Raw genomic sequence first — 22,900 nt, 5'->3', positions numbered from 1 at the left:
GTGGCCCTCCTTCCCGGAGAGAGACTCTCTGATCTGTAGTCCACAGGGTGAATTTGGCCTCAGTGCGTTGCTAGCCCCCCTCTCAAGAGATCAGCCAGGAATCCTGGGAAAGCCTAACTCGGGGTCAACTTCTGCTCTAGCGATGCCGCTCCACTCTGGTTGGCGGCATGGCGCTGGCTGCACATGGCTTACCCGTCCATGGGACGAGTACAGAAATGGCGGGGAAGCCCGTAGAAACTTCGTCCCGATTGGACAGAGTAATCTGTTGAATCAGAAGACGTGATACTTTGTATGAGCATTTTTTTTTCATTTCATTTGTCTACCAGTTCATTTTCATTACCTTTTATAAAAAGAGTTATCTGCAATGGATTGGAAATTAAAACACAAACAAAGACAACTCATCCTTCCTGACGAGTAATTTGGGAAGGCCTGTGGGTAGCACTTGCGAGCTGCCTCTGCTCCCCTGTGGGACAGGTAGGCTGTTGAATGAATTTGGGGAAATCATAGCACTTACCAAATTATATTGTAATGAAAAATGTGCATATCTCTCTCTCTCTCTCTCTCTCTCTCTCTCTCTCTCTCGACTGTTTCTTGAGAGCAGGGAGTGCATCTAATTCATCTTTTTAGCCTCAGTCCTCAGATCCCCGCATGGCACATTGTAGGGTGTGGGAAATGTTTGTCCGGTCCACGCCTGCCTGCTCCCCGAGGACATGAGAGTGCGTGAGGCCAGCCTCAGGAACTCCCTGGGCTTTTAGATAGTGTCCCCTGCAGGCTGGTAATGGAGAGCTGGGAGCAAACGATGAGGGAGTGACCTTTCCTGCTCTTTCCCCCGCAGAACCAGGCCTCCTCTTCCCACCTGCCCAGCAGCATGAGAGCAGCATGACTGGCCGGCCGCAGGAGAAGCCCCTAGAGCCAGGCCCCCAACTCAACCATCTGCTGCGGAGGTCAAGGTAAGCTTGCTTGGATTTCTCCTGGGAGGTTCAGGCATTTTTATTTTAACTAATTCTCTGTGCTTCTGTGATCTCGCACCATGTGCTGGCAGAATGGGGTTTACTGGCACATGGGTAGGCTTAGCAAGTGCGTGGCAGCCTAGCAGGGCAAAGCAGGCTCGTTGCAGTTAGTAGAGAGGCCAGTGGTGGAGAAGAAAGGGTACCAAACTGAGGATCTGGGGACGAAAGCTCTCATTATTCCTCCACCACCTCCAGAATCTGGGACCTTCGGCAGATCTTTTAGGGATTGTATATCCAGGGAATTTGGGGTGAAGGAATCTCTGGAAAGAATGGCATTGGAAGGACGGTTAGTCTGTGGCCTGGGCTCCCAGGACAGCCCGGACAGACTCCTGTCCCACACAGGGTTGTAAGGGGTCTTATAGGACCAGCCAGGCCAATTCCTAACCGAAGTTGAGCAGTGAATTATTAGAAAATTCTTCCTAATTTGGAACCAACTCTTCTTCTCTGTGATTCCTGTCTGCTTTTCTCTGCTCTGCCATTTGGAACCACAAAGACTGGGCTTTCAAAATCTCTGCCACGTGACTCTGTCTTCAGGTGTGAAGAAGGCGGTCATGACTCTGCTTTTCTTGTCTGTATCCATTCTCCAGGGAGAATTTCCTCACTCACCTTGTCCTCTTGTCTCTCTCCATGTTGGAAAGGGCTCCTGTGCTCACTCAGCCTCTGCTAGCCTCCACAGAGAATCCTCCACTGACCTTTCTTTGGTCAGGACATCTCAAGAGCCTCCTTTGTGAGAGTCACTGTGCTAGACTCGAGGCACGTCAAGGCAAAACAGGTTTGGATCCTCGGGGCGAGTCTGAAAGAAGCAAAACCCCTTCGGCGTGCTCCCTTTTCATATTTTATCTCTTTTCTCAAATGTTCGTGAGCTCTAGAAAACAATGTGGATTCTCTAGTTGTTGGATATAGTTTTCTATATGAGATGGTCAAAAGAAATTAGTTCCTTGTACGGTTCAAATGGTCTATAGTATGTCCTTTTCTGTTTTTACCTGATTTATCTACCAATTATGGAGAGAAATGTATTAAAACTCTCCCACTGGATTTGTCGGTTTCTCTTGGTAGTGCTGAAATGTTTGTTTTCTATATTTTAAGGCAATGCTATTTGGTGTCTGGATGCTTAGAATCAGTGTATATTATTGATGGGCTGAGATAGATTTCTACCACATTTATATACTTGCAGCTTTTTCTGCTCTTCCTTCTCGACTGAGATGTTTTTCCCCCTCGTTCCATTCTCCATCTTCTTATTTGGAAGTTCTGTGCTGTGCTCGCTCTGTTCTTGGACTGGTTACTGCAGCTATTGTAGCTGGCATGCTTACCAAAGCCTAAAATTAATCAGGGCCTTTACCTTCCTCCCCAACAATGCAAGAACCATAGACTGGTTCGATTCTAGTCACTGTGTCTCCCAATCTATATATAATTATTATCCCGTGTTTCCATTCTGTCTTGTTTTTCTCGACCAGACATCACTGTTTTATACAGTAAGTGTTTGTACAGGTGTACCCACATACTTATCAGTATCTTTTCTTACCATTCTTTCATGAATCTCAGATCGTTTTCCTTCTGCTTGAAATGAATCCTTTAGCATTAATCTTTAGTGAGAGTCTGGTAGTGGTAAACTCTCAAGGGTTTGTTCTGGTTTCATTTGGTTTGGTTTTTGGCCTTTGTTGGCATGAAAATGGCTTTCTTTTGCTCTCCGTCTTGAAAGGTGGCTTTGCTGAATTTATTCTCTTAGGTCACTGAAGCCATTATTTCACTGCTTTTGGCTTTGAAATTGCTGTTGAGAAGTCGGCTGTCAGTCCAATTGCTGTTCCTCTATAAATGACCTGTTGTTTCTCCCTGGCTCTGTTAAAAACATTGTTTTCTGGGCACCTGGGTGGCTCAGTTGGTTAAGTGTCTGCCTTCAGTTCAGATCATGATCCTAGGGTCCTGGGATCGAATCCTGCATCAGGCTGCCTGCTCAACAGAGAGTCTGCTTCTCCTTCCTCCTCTGCCCCTTCCCCTGCTTGTGCTCGCTCTCTCTCTCAAATAAATAAATAAAATCTTAAACAACAACAGCACCACATTGTTTTCTTTGGTGTTCTCCAGCTTCCATTACCATGTAACTAAGGCGTAAGTTTTTCTGTCTTCATTCTGCTTGGGTTTCGTTGGAATTTCTAGAGCTGAAGATGGGTGTCTTTTAACAGTCCTGGAAATTTCCCACCCTTCATTTCTTTGAATATTGCCTCTTTTCCATTCTCTCTAGTATCTTCTTCTGGAACTCCTGTTAGACTTATGTTAGACCTTCTCACTGTGTTCTCTGTAGCTCTAAACCTCTGTTTCATACTTCTCATCTCTTTGTCTCTCTGGGCTGACCTCTGAATAATTTCTTCAAATCTGCTTTCCATTCAGCTCATGTATTCTGGGTCTCAAACGCTCTTTAATGCACCCACTGATTCAATCCATTTTCCTTTTGGTTGTTTTATTTATCATTTCTAGAAGTTCTGGTTCATTAATTTTCTGCTTGTGATTTTTTCTAGTCTCTTATTTCTTGCTCATATTTCCAAACTTCTTTTTTTTATTCCTTAATATATTGAAGTAGCTGTTTAGAAATTATAAACTCTCATGTCTGGTAATTCCAGACTCTGACATCCTTGGAGGTCTAGTTCTACTGTCTGTTGTATCTGCTGGCTACTACTCATGGTGCCTTATTTCCTGCAAGCTGCTTATTTTCCTTGCAACTTTGAGAATTTTGAGTATTTGTTGACATTGACTTTTCCAGAGTGAATTTGTATTAATTTCTGCTAATTGTTTGGGGTCACTAGCAACCAAAAATCACTTCAATTTTCTACCTAAGATTTCTCTGACTATGTAAGAAGCATGAATTCAAACTCCAAACCTATGTGAGGTCTAGCTTATGGTTACATATTTTCAGGAGAGGGGCGCCTGGGTGACAGTCAGCTATGCGTCCGACTCTTGATTTTGACCCAGGTCATGATCTCAGGGTTGTGAGATAAAGCCCCACGTCGGGCTCTATGCTCAGCACGGAGTCTGCTTAAGATTCTCTCCCTCTGACCCCCCACCTCACACGTGCACATGCTTTCTCTCTCTCTAAAAGAAAAGGGACGCCTGGGTGGCTCAGTTGGTTAAGCCGCAGACTCTTGATTTCCACTCAGTGCTATAAGATGGAGCCCTGCATCAAGTCCGCACTAGGCGCAGAGCCTGCTTGGGATTTTCCCTCTCCCTCTCCCGCTGCCCCTCCCCCTCTCTCCCTCTCTAAAAAAAGAAAGAGAGAGCAAAAAAACCCCACAAATTTTCAGGAGAGATTTGTTTCCAGTTCCACCAGCCCAAGGTCAAGTTTCCTTGCATTCTCCTTCTGTGTTATGCATTTATTTCTCATTCACTGAGTGTGGAGCCCCAACTTTATGGAGGAATTGGGGTTTTTCCTCCTGTCTCCTGAACACTGTGCAGCTCTCACAGCAAGCATAGAATCTCTAGGGTCTGACAGGAACCCTCAGGGCAAAAGTCAGCTTTGCTGCTAGCTCACCTCCCAGGGTTCCTGCTTTGGGTTTGGTTTTGGTCTTTGAAGAATCCTTGCATTAGTACGAGCTCAGTGAAGTGTATACAGTTTTTATATTTTAAATTTTGTCCAGCATGTTAGTTGTTTCGATTGGGAAGGTCAAGTAGGGTATCAGGTCTGCCATATTGCCCGAAAGTATATCTTCTTTCTTCTCCACGATCACGCTGTACAGCAGGAATTACTAGTCCTTATTGTAGAAGAGTGAACCAAAGCTCAGAGAGGGCACGTAACTGGCTGTCGTAGGGCTAGCAGGTGATGCACTGTGAAGAGTATATCCCCTCATGTCCCCTTTTCCCACTTTCCCTGTCCCCAGGGTAACTGTTGACCATTTTTGGTGGATGAACTTTATGCTCACAAAGGATATGAGTCCCTACCAGAATGCTTTAAATAGCTGGACAGCTTTGTAAAATTTGTTTATGAATCTATTGTTTATCTTCCTTGAGAGAGGAAATGGCTTCTGCATATTTTGTGGCCTATTTCTCCAGCGGTCACTAGCAACCTTCCTGCTTCGTTCCCACTTCTCAAAGGCCTGCTGGACCCACTGCCAGACGCCATGTGCACCTCCTCCAGATCCCAGCTTCCTCTCCTCCGCATGCCACTCTCTCCTTCCCACTTTCCTCCCTCCCCTTGCCCCCGCCCCCATCCTTTCGGCTCTTGGTTTTTCTGTCTCCTCGTGTGTGCCTTTCACCGGAGGGGAGGCCACAGAGCACCACGGTTAGGCATTCTGAGCTTTGGGGGCAGGGAGAAGGATCTGAGTTTGAACCTCGCTCTGCTATTTACTCACCTGGTGTCTCTGAGCTTCAGTTTCTTCATCTGTAACATGGGGACAATAGACAGAGCTATTCAAGGACTAAATAAAATAGTGCAGGCATGGGGCACCTGGGTGGCTCAGTGGGTTGAGCATCCAACTCTTGATTTCGGCTCAGGTCATCATCTCAGGGTGGTGAGATCGAGCCCCACATCAGGCTGCACACTCGGCGTGGAGTCGGGTTGAGATTCTGCCCCTCCCTCCATGAACGCATGCACCCTGTCTCTCTCTCTCTCAAATAATAAACAAATTTTTTAAAAAGACAGTGCACATGGAGCTCATGACAGGAGCTTGGAGCCTCACAGCACTTGGTCTATGATAGTCAGTACTGTTATGACTAAGACACACCCTTGGAGCCCCAAGCTTTCGTTCAGTGATGCTTTTAAGTTGACAAGAGCTGGTTTGTCAACCACAATGAAAATGGAGGCAGAAATCTAGGGGCAGTGTAGGATTCCCAGCTTCACTATTATGTACTTCAAACTGGGGAGTGTTTTTAAAGACAGTTTGAGGGAAAACAGAGCACACCCATCTGGGCAGTGTTTGCAGAGGATATAAACTGTGGGTTCTGGAAATGGGGTACTCCAGAATCTCAGCCCTCCTTCCAAGCCATGCCCTCTGATGACACCACTCACTGGGGACTTTTCCCTTGTGGACCCCCCCTCCCCAGGTCAAAGATGGCACAGCTACCCTGCCGGACACATGTCCAGTGGGGGTGAGAGAGGTGGTCCCATTTTGCTTTCATTCTTATAGCTGATGTGACACTTTATTTCACTCACTGCTTTCAATTAAGTGGCTTTATATCACTCTCAGATTTGTATCACTTCCTGATTTGATAGCTATCAGGCAACACCTTTTTTCAGCGCCTGCTGTTCATGGTGACTCTAGACTTATACAGTAAGCAAGTGGCATTGAAAAATGTGTAGAGTTGGTGTGACCCTAAAACTGCTCTGAAATATAAGGTCTGTTAATGTTAAAAGACTTTACTACCAAAAACAGACACAAGGGATAAACCGTCTTCGTGCGATTACGTGTTCGGTGTACAGAGTGGGTTGTCATGAGGGACTGCACTGCGCGCTCCTCAGTGGTCAGGGAAGGTGGGAGCAGGCAGATTGCAGCTGGCCTTATGGTGCGAACTGAGGCATCGAGCCGGGTGTTCTCATGAGCCAGTGGGACAGATGGCCTCTATGACCCCTCTTGGAGAGCCGCATCGACTTGCATACCAAACGCCCTGAGAAGTCCTACAGTTAATGTTTGACTGTGTTTCACCAGGTTTCCCAAGTGTGGCTGACCACTCGTGGCCAGTGAACATGGTGGTCTTGAGCTGATTAGCGTTTGGCTTCTATCTCTCTAACAAATGCTTCAGTTGACTCCAGGCCATCAGCTTACTATCATAAAACAGTGACTGGCAAATTTCTTTAAAAATTCAGTCTGTAAGGGGACACCTGGGTGGCTCAGTCAGTTGAGCTCTTGATTTTGGCTCAGGTTGTGATCTTAGGGTTATGGGATCGAGCCCCAAGTCAGGTTCTGTGCTCAATGTAGAGTCTGCTTGTCCTTCTCCCTCTCTTATTCCTTCTCTCTCTCTCAAATAAATAAATAAAATATTTTTAAAAATAAATAAAAATTCAGTCTGTAAGTATCAGATTTATTTGGAGTCAACCACTTGTCTCCTTTTCTAAGTGTCACTCTACTATCTAGAAGGATGAAGGTTCTAGGAGCCTGAGCATTGATGTTGCTGTGGTTAGAGAGGGTCTTCTTTGTTCTCCACAACTCCCAAGATGATGTCCTGGATATTCTCCACCCAGCTGAGGGGCCAGGCCCAACCCCACCCCTGTCTGCAAACCTCAAAGTCTATTAACAGCACTCTCCCAATGATGACTCATGCTTCCTGTCCCTCCTCCATTCTAGTTACTCAGAGCTGTGAGCCAAGATTGATTACTTATACCATCCAAACTGGCTTTGCCCAGGGGGAGCTCAACTGGTAGTCTTCATTGGGTGATAACCCAGCCTATGTCCTCCAGGTCAGCCCTGCGCAGTGCCGTTTTCCAGTACCAGGAAGTCTGACACCTTATATCTGGGGCTATCTTAGGAGTTTGGGGAGCCAGGATTACTATGGACACATACAGGAGGAGCCCCAGGCGAAGGATTCATGTGCTGGCAGAGCCACTAAAAGCCAGTGGACAGATGTTATAAACTGAGTCTTTAAGCTCTGCTCTGGAGATTGACTGTTGGTTGCTTCTCACTGTTGGGTGGTCTCCCCTCTAAAAATATTTTTTAAATCGTTATTATAGGGACACCTGGGTGGCTTAGTCAGTTAAGCCTCTGCCTTTGGCTCAGGTCATGATCCAGGGTCCTGGGATTGGGTCCCATGTTGGACTTCTTGCTCAGCGGGAAGCCTACTTCTCCCTCTCCCTCTGCCTGTTGCTCCCCCTGATTGTGCTCTCTCTCTCTCTCTGAGAAATAAATAAATAAAATCTATTTAAAGAAATCTTTATTATACTAGTCCTATACATTATTCTATTTTTTAAAAATTAAAACACAGTAGCTGGAGTGTAAGTCTGCTCAGATACCCTCTCCCACTCACTCTCTTCCCTTTTCAAAAAGATGGCAGAACTGAGACTGGATTTGGGCGTCCGGACTCCCAGTGTTCTTGAACCGCTGTAGTAGGATCCTTAGGGATCAGGTGTGAGTGGTAGAAAACCCCAGTGCCTCAGCATCCTGGCTCAGGATTGTTGGGTGGCCCTGGAACCAGGCAGGGGCTGAGGGTGCTCACCCAGCGGAGCCTTCGAAGGTCAGAGCCAGAGGGACCTCCTTGCAGCCCGTTGGGCCCAACCTCCTCGTTCTGCGGAAGCGGAGTCTGAGGTGCAGGGAGGGGAAGTCATTTGCCCAACAAGGTCACAGGGCCAGTCTCTTTTTCTGTTTGGTCCGGGTTATCTTTATATTGGGTTTGCATTTCCTGAATACACCAGCAACCGGGTGGGGGGTTGGGGTGGAGGACAGGGGAAGTGGGCTTAAAAGAACCCCATCTGAGAGTGTTTAAATTTCCTGTGAGTGTCCCATGAAGAGGGAGATAATCTATGTGCATATAATCAAAAGGAGAGGGAAGACTTGGTTTAGGTCCAAAAGACCAACGCTATTCAGAGATGGCTGGGACATTTTTATCGATGGAATAGAAATAAATAGGATTTGTTTTTTGCACTTTCGTGATGCCTTCTTGTGAGTATTTTTGGAGAACGTTCAAGTCATGTGGAGGCCCTAGTCCTGTTTTAGTGGCAGTGGTTTTGTGGTCTCTGGGGTTCTCTTTGGCCTGGGACCAGAGGCCTCTGCCCTCGAGTCCCTCGAGTTTGCTCCTACTGGCATGGGTGATCCTTTGGAAATCTCTTCCTCCCTCAGAGCTTCCATAGCTTAGCTCAGAATGGGAATGCAGCCTCTTGCCTGGTCTCCCTCACAGAAAAATAATGGGTTGTGAGTGTCCTCAACACCGTAAGGCTTGGGTTGGCCTCCTTTTTCCTTGTCTCGCACCTGCCCTGGCATGAGGTCTGAGAGAGTTCGGTGCTTCCGCTGGGCAGGCTTTCATTTTCCCATGGGATCAGGTGGTAGACGTGGGCCACCAGAGCCACCCCAGGCCCGCTTTCCTGGGACAGCCCCATCGCACGGCTTGTCCAGGCTTCCTTTGAGGGACCGTTGTTGAGGTGGGCTGAGAGGCTGTGACTAAAAGTCAGGAAACTGCAGATAGAGACAGAGTTACTGCCAGTTTCCAGGAATCTGAGAGCTGGGGGCCCTCTTGAAATAGGAAAGGAAGTAGACTATCTCCTTATCTGGTATCATGGAGGGGATGAAATGACTCTTTCTGGGTAACTGGGGCGCACTCTTTCTTCTCGAATGATAACCACGGATATTGTTAAGCTTTAGATGGCCACTAAATGATTACTTCTCTTTTCCTCTCCGGGGGTCTTGACCTGCTTGAGGGCTAGACCCCAGAAAGCAGAACACCTCCTTCATTACCAGTAACCGCGTGGGAGAACTTGGCCTGACCTGTGGCCCCACTCCAGGTCCCTCTCAGGCACCTCCTGAATTGCACTGACTCTGGGAGGGCCGAAGGCCTCTCTTGCGGGGGCTGACCTGCCCGGGAGGCCTTCCCTCAACAATGAGCAAGTCCCGTGAGCATTTACGTTCTTCTGGTTGTTTCTGTGCCTAGGGAAGAATATGCTATGTGCGCGTGAGGCTCTCCCTGGTGTCTCTGGATCTTTGTGAGGGCTAAAAGTGAAGGCACCGTGATGCAGTGGTGTTTTCAGAGGGTACTGGGGTAGGTGTGCTTGTTGGTCCCTGCACCAGAGGGCCCCGCACAGCTGAGGTTTCCCAGCGGACGGTTTTTACAGTTTTTCTCTCTTCCTTACTGTCCACTTCTGGCAGCGCCGGCCCCAGACACCGATCTGCTAACTGAAACAAAGGGAGGGCTCAAGGTTGCCCAGGAAACGAATAACCAAACCGATTCAATCACGACTGAGTCATTGAGGCCTGATCTAAACTGTACCCAAGTCAAAACAAAACAACAGGAGCCCCACCCCGGGTGGTGAGGCTCCCTGAGTCCTCACTGGGTGCCACGCACGTCCCGAACGTTCTCTTGTTTAATCCTCATGGGGGAAAAAATGGAGCAGTAGGTATTGTCATTCCTCAGTCCAAACTGAGGCTCCAAAAAAAAAAAAGACAAGATCAGTCTGCTGGGCTCTGACTTTGCCAGTGGAAGTTTAGGATTTGAACTCTGGTCTTCTGACTCCAGATGGCGGTCTGAGCGTCTCTGTGAGAAAGACGCCTGCCGCATCACCCGTGTGTTTCTCTCCAGGGAGAAGTTCCTGATGTGTAAAAAATAAAAAATTAAAAAAAAAAATTCCAGATAGCTGTAGCTTAGCCCTTTCAGACTAGAAATAGGAAGTTTTTTTGGTGTGAAGGGCATCAGCTTCTTTTTCATACTTTCAAGCTCAGGGCTGTATGCTGGAGGGTGGAAGGCTGCTAAAGGCTGATGGCCAGATTCCCAGGGCATGTCTGTACTGTGGTAAAACTGGCTTTCCTCGACCCTTCCGGAGTCAAAGAGAAAGCTGGAAGGCTTCAACTCGGGGGCGGGGGGGGACCTTCATGCTAATCAGATCTGGGACGGGGAACTCGGGACCCTGCAGAAAACCACAGGAACCCTCACGCTCGGGCGTCAGAGCGATGGAGGCCCCGCCTTTTGTCACTAATTGTGTGACTTTGGGCAGATTATCCCCTCCGTATTAATTCCCTCATCTTTTTTTTTTTTAAGATTTTATTTATTTATTAGAGAGCACAAGCAGGGGGGAGGGTCCGAGGCAGAGGGAGAAGCAGACTCCCCAGTGAGCAGGGAGCCTGATGCGGGGCTCCATCCCAGGACTCTGGGATCATCACCTGAGCCGAACGCAGACCCCCAACCGACTGAGCCACCCAAGCGCCCCTTCCCTCATCTTTTAAATAGGGGAAGCACTTCTGCCTTCACAGGTTGTTGTGGGGACAAAGCAAAATAGCGTACGTCTGTGCTTCGTGCGCTGCTTTCCAGAATGATGCTATTGGCCATGAGGACACACACACCCTCCTGTGAACTCCTTGCTGTTCCTGTCAGAGACCCCACCCTGGGCCAGAGGACTTGTGGCTGTGGACCAGGGGACCAGTCTGCTCTGAGCTCCACAGGTGTCAGCAAACACACCCCATGGTCATCCGGGCAGGTCACTCAGCACTGACCTCATCCCTGGGCTGTTCAAGAGATGGAACCATGAGCTTCTTATTCTTCCGTTAAACAACAACAACAACAAACAAACAAACAAACAAACAAAATGGGAAAAAGAGAAAAATTGATTTTCTTTAAGCTGTGGCTTTTTTTGCTTTCTCCCCTCCTTGCTGTGAGTGGAATTGCCATTTTCCTTTTTTTTTTTAATTAAAAAAAATGATATTCTGGGTGATGGAACGTAATATTTAGACATGTTGAACTGGCAGCTGATGGGTGTGTTATTAATACACCATCACCACAAATCCTGTTGCAAGGGTTGGTGGGGAGGAGATTTGTGTGTACGTGTGCGTGTGTACTCACACGCTTGCATGATTTAACATGATTGCAGAGGGTCCAGTGACCCTTATCAAAAGCAGCTCTTGGGAAGGACGTGGTCTGCTCTTCGGAGAAGGATTCCCTTGTGAATTTAGGGGGTCTTTTCCACGTTATTCTGTAGAAACATAAGGTCTCCCTTTCCTCTCTCTCCCCCACCCTCCCTCTCATGTCCTTAGTGCCCAGTGGGTACCACGTAATATGCCAGCCTCTGAATACAGAGTTGGTGAGGCACTCCTCAGAAGAGGTGCTAGCCTGATGGCGGAGGCAATAGCCCGGTGGGGCACAGCGCTCCCGGTGCTGTAATGACTCGCAGAGCCCTGGGCCCATCCTTGCTCTCTCTCCAGGCTTTCTTCCTCGTGCCCCTGCCTTCACGTATTCCCTGTTGCCAGGGAACTCACAGACTTCTCAGCCTGGGAGCGCCCGGTCCAGCTAACTCAGGGGCAGCGCCTGTTGTAGGTCTCCGAAAGAAACTGAACTCTCACAGTGCCCCTTCTTCACAGGCACGAACCCGACATCTGGGCATCACCTTGACACCCGCTCCTCCTGTGCCCCCATACCCACCCCATCACTAAGTTCTGACGGGTTCACGCCGAAATGCCCCTCCATCACCTCCCACATGCGAGCTGCCTGGCCTGGACCACTGTAAAGCTGAGTGCCCCCTGTGTCCCCACTCACCCTCATCCAGTCCACGTCTGCACCACGGGTCCACAAACTATGGCCCATGAGCTAAAAATGGTTTGTACATAGGAACACTGGATAATATGGGGGGAACACTAGCTTTGAACCCCAGTTAAGCAAGATATTATCCCTCCAAAAAATATTTCCACTCTTCTCATTAGCAGATCTGTATTACCAAAAAAAGTACTCAGTTATTATTATATTTTGAGTTTCCTTGAAAATTTTGTAGAAATGTTTTTCCCTCATTACATACGCGTCTACATCATAGCCTTGGTTTTGTCATCTGGCTGCAACACCTAGAATGTATTCTTTATTTCTTTTTAATTTTTTTATTTGACAGAGAGAGAGCACAAGCAGGGGGAGGGTCAGAGGGAGAGGGAGAAGCAGGCTCCCCGCTGAGCAGAGAGCCCGACATTGGGGGATCATGACCTGAGCCGAAGGCAGACGCTTAACTAACAGAGCCACCCAGGTGCCCCCCCTAGAATGTATTCTGTCTGCCCCTTTACTTTGAAAGATTTTGTTGACCTCTAGTCTACACTGTGGCCTTTTCAAGATAGAAATCTGGTCAGTCACACATGCTTGGAAGACACACACACACAGACACACCACTCAAAACACTTTTTTGGTTCCCCATTACTTCTTAGGATAAAGATGAAACTCCTTACGCTCAAGAACCTTGGGTGGCCTGGCCCTTGCCCCCCTCCCAGTTTCATCCCCACGTTCCTTGGTCCTGCATTCCTGCCACTCTGGGCTTTTTGTTGTTGTTCTTCATGTTTACCTTGTTCTCACCTGCCCCAGGGCCTTTGGCTGTACTGCCCTTGACAATGTCTGGAACGTGACATTTCACACCATTTCCACACCCTTTCTCATCTTTCTGATGGCATCATCACTATGACTTCCTCAGAGGATCCTTCCCAGACCTTTCTGCTGAGGTCATGACCCAATACTGTAGCCATTCATCACGGTCATAGAATTACATTTGTCTGTGTCTGACGCTGCCACTCTCGACTGCAAGCCCCATGAGGGCTGACGCCGGGGCATGTCCCCAGCCCCATTATATCCACTATGCCTGGTAAAAAGTGGACACCCAGATATTTGTTATAGTGCATGTCTGAGAATCAGGGAAGTTTTCACGAAAGGCACTAAGGCTGAACAGGAACTTGTAGGCTGAGAAGATGGAGAATGAGAGAATGCGATTTAGGCAGAGGCACCACCATTCTGGAAACTCGGGTAGCTCCCTAGGTCTGGTGCTCGGGGTGTATATGGGTGAATGGTTGGGGAAATCGTTGCAAAGGGAAATGAGGCCAAATTGTGAGGGCCCGATGTGCCAGGCTGAGCCCTGGGGACCCTTCTCCTGTCGGCCGGGGGAGCACTGGAGTTTTCGAGCAGCAGGGTGGCATGGGCAGGGCTACTGGGGGGAAAGTGGGCTGGAGGGAGCAAGGCCGGCCACGAAGAGACTGTATTGTAGAGTTAGCAGGGGAATGGGGAGCAAATGGTCAGGGAATGCCATGGAGGAGAGGTCGACGGGAATTGATAACCTATTGTAAGTGAGGGGGGATAGTGTTTCAGGGTCCCATGTTTGTGATTCAGTCCCCTTCAGTGAAGAGGAAAGAGTTGAGGCAGGGGTGGAGGCGAGAAAGTTCGTTTGGGCCCAGGAAGCAGAGGGAGTAAATGCCTGCAGCCTCCATTTCCTCTGAGAAGCAGAGTCAGGGGCATCTGCTGAGACAAAGGCCTTTTGGGTTCAGATCATGAGCTTTGGCCCCTTCTCCCTGTTGCCAGGTGCAGGTGTAGGCGGGGTGTTGGGAGGACGCCCAGACTGAGGACTTAAATCCCAAATAGCTTCTCTGGGGGTTCGTTGAGCACTTAAGGAGATTTTACAGACCTGCCTTTCCTCTACCTTTTCCTAAAAATGTGACGGCTAAATGTCCGCTTTGTCAGAAATCTGACCTTGAAGGCCTTTGAGGAAGGTCTCTCCCTTCAGAAGATGTTCACCAAGGGCCTGTCCTGCCCCCCACCCAGCTCTGCTCTGAGCACCACAGGGACCAGCCCTCTGCCCCAGAGAGTCTGTGTGACCCATAGACATAACCGACACGTAACATGCACGAGGAATGACGCACAAAGACGTGGCCCGACGACATCCTGCACTTTGTGGTGTGTTCAGGTTCACAGAGCACATTCACGCCCAGGTGAGGCAGGCTTCAGCCGCCACCTCCCTCCGGCTGCCCTCCTCCCTCTGCCCCCAGCCCCCCCACGCAGCCCCCACCCTCACAGGGGTGGCCCGGGCTACACGAGCACCTGCTTCTGCCAGTTGTGCTCGGTAGCAGAACTGCGCAAATTCGACGTGACATGAGCCGATGACCTCTGAGGGCACGAAAGAAATACAAATGCTCCTTCTGTGAAAAGTGAACTGAATGCTTTAGAAAGAATTGATAGACGCAAGACGCTCTGAGAAAAATCTCTGCCCAGGTGTGTGCATGACCACGGCTGGAGACCGGCCCCGGGAGGAGAGAGACGATGTGCCTGTCAGGAGTCTGCGCCGTGCCTCCTCGTGCCTCCTCGGCGGGCGCCCTCACCTTCCAGCTCGTTTTTACAGGCCTCGGACTAGAAAATGACCGATGATGCATGGTGGGGTGACTGATGCTGGAAAGACAAATGCAAAGCTCTAGTCAGTAGATCTTTGCGCAGAGGCCGGACCCCGCCTCAGAAAGATTCGTAAGATATTTGTGTTTGAAGTTAAAATAAAATTTTAAGGCATGAACGTAGGGCTTTTAAGTGTACGTGCAAGCTTTTCAGTGTTTTATGAGTCTGTTTATTTTTGAAGAAGTAATAGCTTCCCGTGGTTCAATAATTGAGAGACATGAAAAGCTATGAAATGAAGTCTCTTTCCCACTCTCTTCCCATGCAGCCCAGACACAGGCCCTCCCCACAGACAACTCTTAACTGGTTTTTTGGATCCTTCCAGATTTTCTTTATGCACAACGACCATGAATATACAGTGGGTCCTCACTATTCACGGATTCCATATTTGCAAATTCTTCTACTCTCTCAAATTTATGTATAACCCCCAAATCCATTGCTTGGCGACACTTTGGAAGTCGTTGATGGACACACAAGGAGCAGTGGGACATTGGATTTGCCCGACACGCGTCCCCAGCTGAGGCTGTCCAGCGTGACGCGCTGCCCTCCTGTTGCCACTCCCGTGCTATAAACAGGTGTCCTTTTCCCAGTCTGTTTCATGCCACATTTTTCACATTTTTGTGCTTCCTGTTGATTTCGCTGTTTTAAAGTGGCTCCAGTGTGGTGCAGACACGCTGGCTAGTGCCCCTAAGTGCAAGGTTGCGCGTGACCTATGGAGAACATACTTGTTAGATAAGCTTCATTTGAATAAGTTTATGGGGCTGTTGGCTGTGAGTTTGGTGTTTACGAACCAGCGACATATATTAAATAAGGCGCCTTTAAGCAGTTACACACGTAAAACGAGGTCGCGCACTGACGAGCTGATGGAAATGTGACCAGAGGCTCACGGAGACCTACCTTGTATTTCCCTTAGAACTCGTGGTAGAGTGTTCACGCACTCCGTGTTCCCGGTGACTGCACAGAACATGTGACTGCTGATACGGAGAGTCGACTACTTACAGATATGTGTATATTCTGTTTTAACTTTGGAGAGCTTTCCTATCGGTCCATAGTGAGTTTCCTTGTTCTTTTTCACAGCTGCATAATATTCCACCATGCGGTTATTCCATAATGGTCTTCACTCAGCCCCTTGCTGGTCAGCATTTGGGAGGTGTCCCGTCTTTGGCTATTCAAAACATTACTGCAGTGTACATGCTTGTCTGTAGGTCGTTCGTATGTGTCATTTGTTGCCGCTTCTGTAACCAGCTTCCTAGGAAGGGAATTCTGAACTCCTGGGCGTGTATCCTAGAGATTCTCACAGAGGTTCGTTCGTAAGGGGACTCATCCGAGAATGCTATCTCAGGGTGCCTGTGGGAGATTGGTAAGGTAGTGAAGTGTGATGGGTGTGGGTTCCCACCGGGGTGGGGGGGGCAGGGGGCATGTGAGGGACTTGGCACCGGGCCTGGCCCGAGGTCGGCATCCCGTGCGTGTTAGTCACGTTATCTTTCTTTATCATTCTTCCTTTCCCTCTGCTCAGCAGCATTAGTCCAGCTCATCAGCGTGATGCAGGGGGGAGGGGGGCATGGTCTTCGATGCTCTCCTCCCGCCTGTAGTCTGCCCCTTTCAGTCTATCTCCACACAGGGCTGGAGGACGTCTGGGCACTGTGGAGAACATTCTTAGGCTGGCGTCCTACCTAGGCTTAACACGGGGCCACGTCAGCTTCCTGGGAAGGGGATTGTCTCCTTCACGTCCTAATCCTTAGCCAGGCACACAGCGTTGATGTTTGACAAACTTGTTGCTGCATTCTGTGAACATTGAGCAGATCCACTTCGGGCCCAACGCTGGTCATGGCACAGTGGAGAGGGGAGGGAGAGATGTACAAACAGAGGTATTAAGACACAATTCTGCCCTTTAGGACTTAAAATCTAGCATTGGTTGACAAATAGAATACCTGAGGTGACCCCGTGATGGAGTCATGTTTCTAACAAGCAGAAAGACGTGTCCCTGGGCCTGTAAGTCCTTCCTCTAGCGTTTGGTCCTCACTCCCCCCAAGGCCCCCAGGCTCTAGGGGCCCCATTTCTGCCCTCTCATGTCAGCCAGAGGGGCCCCAAGTGCATGCATCACTGCAGCCTTCTGGTCTTAGAGCAGCAACTGCACGTTGGTTGGGCAAGACTTTGAGACCATGAGGGGCTCCTGGGTGGCTCAGTCAGTTAAGTGTCTGCCTTTGGCTCAGGTCACTATCCCAGGGTCCTGGAATCAAGCACCACGTTGAGCACCACTCCCTGCTCAGGGGCGAGTCTGCTTGTCCCTTTCCCTCTGCCCCTTCTCCCTCTGCTCTCTTACTTGCTCTCTCTCTCAAATAAATAAATAAGATCTTTAAAAATATATATGTAAGAATTTGAGACAGTGAGATAATGGGGACCAGTGACCAACAGGATATTGGACTTGGACAAGTCCAGACAGCTTTGGGGGCTTCCCAGGATGGAAAGGATTATCAGAGGAGGGAGCAAACCCTGAAAAGGGCAAGATACCCTCATGATTGCCTGAGGCCTGTCAGCAGGCTTTTGGGTAGACGGAAACCAAGCTTTGTGACCCTCCCATCATCCGCAAACAGAACTCAATAGTGGGAATCTCAGGTGAGGAGGTTGTTGGGAATGTTCGCTTATAATATTTGAATTCTTAGAAGCATCGGTAGATTAAAGCCTACGGTTGTTCGTCGCCTGGGCATGCTGTGATTTGGCACGAGGCCCTCCTGACAAAACTGGTCTCAGCGGCTCCAGCAGCTTTGCCTCTTACAGGATGTTCCCCCCTGTGGTCTGTTCACTGTTTGCTGCCCTGTGCTCAGTAGCTTCCCGAGAGCCCTGGGACAAGGAGCTCCTCTCATCTGATGGAGGCTGGCCTCCCTCCGCACAATGAAGGACAAAGGAGACATCTCAGGGCAGCCAAGCCACGGAGTCAAACCTTGGTCAGGGGGCTACAGGGTGACAGGAGGTTTGAGATGGTCTACGAGGCCCTCTGTCTGGCTTCCCTGAGCAAACACCTAGTTAGCTCGGGGCCAGGCATGAGGCAGACGCTGGGTCCCAGAGCTGAGCAGGATGGGCCTCCGCTGCCCTCAGCATTGGAAAGGTGGGGGCGTGAGCCATGATGATGGGCTGGAATCCTATCTACAGGGCTCTGGCGGAGGGAGCCACTCAGGAAGTGCCTCTGGGAAGGCTTCCAGCCCCAGACACAGAGGTCCCTCTGGCTTGTTTCTTGACTCCCAGAATTTCCCCCAAAGTCTTAGAACTCTGAGCCAGAAAGGGCTGTGGGGATGCTTGTCTTAGCCCCCTAATCATACAAGTGAAGAGCCTAGGAGCCGTGGCATTGCCCCAGGATGGGGCCGTGTTGCTGCTGCTGTTTACAGAATGCCCAGACACGGCACTGACGTCATAATCCGGGGAACCCCCTGTCTGAAATGCAGGAGAGAGAGCCAAGAGAGACCGACAGACAGCCCCAGCACGAAGAACGCTAAGGCACAATTATTTTACATACAGGGGGCATCACTTACTTTGTAACCCAGTGAGCTGTAAGCTGTTTTCCAGAAAGAAGGGCTGTGTTTTCCCCAAGACACCTACCCCCATCTTTGAGACCTTGGGTACCAGGGGCATTTGTTTTCTATATAGACATCAGACTTGAAAGGCCACAGACCAAAGCCATGCCAGCTGCTCCATTTGGGAACAGAACCCCTGACCAGGCAGCCTACTTAGAGTCCTAAGGCGGGAGAGGCTACGGGCTGGAGCTATGCCAGGTGGCCGAGCAGGCTTCTCCCCTCCTCGCCGGCCCTTGCAGAGAAAGCCAGTCCGTACCACTGACCTGCTAGAGACTCTCCTGGCAGCTCAGCCCAGGTGCTGGATGCGGGGCTTGAGGGATAGACAGGAATGGAGCTCTCAGATGCTTGACTTGTGTGTTCTTAGATTTCTAATTCACTCTGAGGCTGGAGACAGAGTACAAGCTTCAGGTGTACCCACCAGCCAGCACTCCTTCAGTCCTTCTTCACCCCCCAACTCCCTAGGGCGTCGTCAGAGCAGCTGGAGGGGAATCTTCCATTCGCCCTGCCCTGCCCTGGACAGCTTCAGGGATAGGGATCCTTTCTTTGGCTGCAGTCCCACATGTGGGTTCACAAAGCCCACGTCCTAGCTCCTTGGGGACGGGAGTGGTGGAGCCTCCCTGTGGGCCTAGGTCCAGACCCCTCCAGTTGGACACCCCACAGAGATACCCACCCCCATCCCCAACAGCAGGGGTCTGCCCACTGTGCCTCCTGGGCCCTGGCTGGAGCGACCTCGTCCCCTTAGAGGCCCCTCCTCTGCCTCTTCCTTGTGAAATTCTTTGGAGTCTTTAGGAAGCCCCACCCCAGCCTCGTTCCCCCAGACCTGTGAGCTTAAAGATGCAGATTTTCAGGGTTTTATCTCCTCTAGCAGAATCCTGGGGCAGTAGGTCCTTGGGGTGAGGCTGTACGAAAGAATAAAAAGGACGGGCAGGGCATGGATGCCAGTCTCCGGGCCATGAAGTCCCCAGTCCCCTTACTCAGCTGTAAGCCTCTTGAGGCCAGCAGCTATGACCCGGTTAGGTCTCCTGGCGCAGGTCTGTCTTCATTATGGTTGGTGGTTGATTCTGAAATTCTGCTAGCAACTCCTTAGGAGAAACATGTTACTAGAGAGTAGCCAGTGTTCAGGGCCTCCCGCGCGGCTCGTTCAGGTGAACCCCCCTGCCCTGCCTTCTCTCTGCAGACCTCTTGGCTGCGTCATCTGTCATCCTGCCCGTCACCAGGAGGGGCCAGCTGTGGGTGGAAGGAGCGCTCATGGAGGAGTCAGGTAGCCCGTGTGGACCTCGCCCCTGGCATTACCGCCCCAGAGCCTATTGCCTCTCTCCCTTGAGATCTAAGGAGCCCTAAGTTTGGGGGATAAATTTCCCACGCTGCCCCCACATGGCGCTTTCTTGCCGGGTTGTAACTGACTTTCTCTGTCCTGACGTGACGGACGTGGATCCCGCTGGTGCACGTGAGCCGTTACACCACGTGGTGCTGAGCAGTCAGGAAGGGCTGGGCCACATCGGTTCCCCTCAGCGGCCTCCTCCTCTCTAATCTCTCTAACTGTGCTAGGGGAGATAGACACCCCGTAGCATCACCCCTGAACAGTTGTCTGCTCTACACCTTGACTACTAATTAGATGCTGAACCATTAATTTCAGCCTCTAAAAGTTGATAAAAGGTGAGGCAGGGATTTTATGGATTTTGTTCAGGCTCCCTCTAGAAAAACTTGACTTTAATTATCTGAATACATAAAAACATGGTTGAGGTCCAGACAGGACAAATGACTTGCCTGGGGTCACACAGAGAGTCAGTGGAGGCAAAGCTGAGTCTCCTGTTTGCTCCTCCAGCGCCCCTCTATCTAATTGTACCGTAGCCACAGAGTCAAAGCCCGTACTTGTAATATCCCTCCCCAGGCCTAGCCATTTTTGGAGGAGGGTGGTTTGAAAAACTATATACAGGAATACATCAACAAGGTACACTCAGACCATAGCTGCCTCCTCCAGGAAGACATCCTAGATTCCTGTGATCCCTTATCTCCCCACATCCTCAGCATCCATGTCCTCCATGCCAGCTTGGCGGGGGGGGGGGGGGGGGGGGTGAGAAGAAATGGCATGTGGCTGTCACCAGAGGAAGACAGAATTAATTCCCTCGTCGGGGACTACTGCTAGCCCAAAGGAGTGAGCAATGACAGTGAGGACCAGGACCCTGCACAGAATAAAGTGAAATATCTCCGGTCGCCATTTACTGATGGTGAGCTGTCCACAGGAAGCAAAATCCAAACTCCCATTTTGCAAGTTCCTGGGCTGTGCGTCAGGCTTCTTCCTGGTTCCTGGGCTTAGAGGGACAGTTGATGCCACAGGGTGAGTCTGAAAGAAGGAGAAATAAGTGTCCCTTGGAGCACAAAGGATGTCTTGGAAATCCTCCCGCTGTGGGAGTCAGCAGAGACCCAGGGCAGGGAGCAGCAGTGGGCCGCCAAGGAAATGAACAGACTAGTCACCCTGCGAGGGGCAACGTCTTGGTGCTAATAGCCATCATTGGCCGAACTCGCCTGCGGTAATTGGGTTATAGAATCATAAAATACCCACCGGCTTTATTTAGAAGACTAATCAGAAAGCATTTAGAACGACAACATTGTTGTAAAGGAGACCATGAACCATGGGCTCACTCCTTGGAGAATTGCCCTTGGTCTCTGCCTCCTTTGCGGAGCTGGGGAGAGAGCTGGAGTGAGAAGAATCCCAGGAGAACCCAAATGAAGCTCCTTTGACGGACCTGAGGGGAAGGCTTGCCCAAAACCCAAGCCAAGTCATTTGGGGGATTGTGTATACAGTGTCTGAATGATGACCCAGTGTCGGAAAAAGGAAAATCTTTTTGGTTTTTCTTCCTCCAACCAGTGGTGGTGGTCCAGCAGGAGCAGGGTGTTACCCCAGCTGAATTATAAGCAAACAAGTCCTGCTGAGCCCTTGGCCAAAGTCAACTTCCTCCCTCTTTCTCTTTCTGGTTCAAAGGACAGTCATTTTGGACAGATATCCTCCTTGCAGATTGTGCTCTCTCTTGGTGCTCCTGGGGGTGCAGAGGGAGCAGGGAGGGACTTTAATTCACTAGAAGAGGGATAGACAAACTTTGGCGGGGCCAAACCCAGCCCACACCTGGTTTTATACCACCTGTGAGCTAAGGAAGGGTTTTTACATTTGTACATGGTTGAAGAAAAATCAGAAGAACAGTAATACTTCTTGATATATAAAAAATGCGTACAATTCAAATTTCAGTGTCTGTCAATAAAGTTGTATTGGAACACAGACATGCCCATTTGTGCATGTATCATTTTATGGCTGCATTCACGCCGCGGCTGCAAAGTTGCAGCGGATCGTATGGCCCACAAACCTGAGAATACTCACCAGCTGGCCCCGTGCGGAAAAACTCCTGTGCTGGAAAGTGTGCAGGGCCTTGTTATCTACGGTACCCCATGATTCTGGTGCTGTAGGGCACTCGGCCTGAAACAAAAAATAATGGATGGTGTGCCTGGGTCAATGGCAGGGGTGAAGTGCTCTCCGTCTCGTTTGCTTGGCTCAGCGTCTCAGGTCAATGAGCATTGATTGAGCCTCTGCTGTGTCGCAGACACTGGGACACAAGATGAGTAGGAGGCTGTCCCTGCCTTGGAATGACGGGACAGCCAGCGGGCAGATGGGTGTGGAGGCAGACCGTGTGGCTCTCGTGCTTGGGGGGAGGACAGAGAGGGCATCTCGGGTTCTAAGGAAGCCTTTGTTTGTTGATTCCACTCTGGAATCCCAGAGTCTTGCTCTAAGGAAGGCATTGATCAAAGAAATGTGAACGTAGTAGTTCTGTTAATTAGTTCGTGAGTGAAAAAGCTCCTGGTGCCAGTTACCCAATAGGAAATGTTTTACATAATGAGCAAAGCAGTTACCTTATTAGAAAAATCATTAAGACTTGAATCCTGAGATGGTATTATGACAATTCTAGGAGATCGACAAGAACAATTTCTAGATTGGAAATGTATGTTTAAAATACCTTTTGACAAGATGCTGAACTGTGGCATGCTGTCGTCTTTGCAAAAGGCAAATGTTTCTAGAATACACAAGAATCTGAGTGATTGTCCCAAGAGGGCTGGGCTGCTGGGTATCTGGGAATAGAGGCAAGAGGAAGACTTTTCACACATACCCTTTTTAAAAAAAATCTGCTCTGACTCTTCACTTTCTTTTTAAGCACTTATTTATTTGGGGGTAATTTTCACTCTTTTGTACATTCTGTTATGCCTTCTGAATTTTGAACCACATAAGCATAGTTCCTATTTAAATTTATATATATATTTATATATATATATATACATATGTATATATATATACACACACACACACACACACACAGGAAGTATTTAAGTTCTTGGGGAAAGTAAATAAATAAAAATTTTAAAATCTATAAACTGAATATAAAAGAGGGGTGCCTGGGTGGCTCAGTTAAGTGTCCGCCTTTGGCTCAGGTCATGATCCCAGGATCCTGGGATCAAGCCCCACATCCGGCTCCCTGATCCAGAGGGGGCTTCTTT

The 22,900-nt window shown here is 49.4% G+C and overlaps 1 protein-coding gene across 4 annotated transcripts in view; it reads left to right on the top strand.

Annotated features, from left to right (window-relative positions):
* TRERF1 (transcriptional regulating factor 1) overlaps positions 1 to 22,900 on the top strand; it is a 204,749-nt gene that overhangs the window by 131,733 nt on the left and 50,116 nt on the right. For all 4 annotated transcript variants that reach the window (XM_040643480.1, XM_040643482.1, XM_040643481.1 and 1 more), the window contains exon 4: positions 836 to 950. The gene's annotated coding sequence lies outside the window, so the exon portion shown is untranslated. The remainder of the gene's footprint in view (positions 1 to 835; positions 951 to 22,900) is intronic.

The sequence above is a fragment of the Ursus maritimus genome, unplaced genomic scaffold (assembly GCF_017311325.1).
Source record: "Ursus maritimus isolate PB19 unplaced genomic scaffold, ASM1731132v1 scaffold_29, whole genome shotgun sequence".
NCBI lineage: Eukaryota > Metazoa > Chordata > Mammalia > Carnivora > Ursidae > Ursus > Ursus maritimus.
Note: the sequence above shows the minus strand (reverse complement) of the source record. Positions and strands in the feature narration are given on the sequence as shown.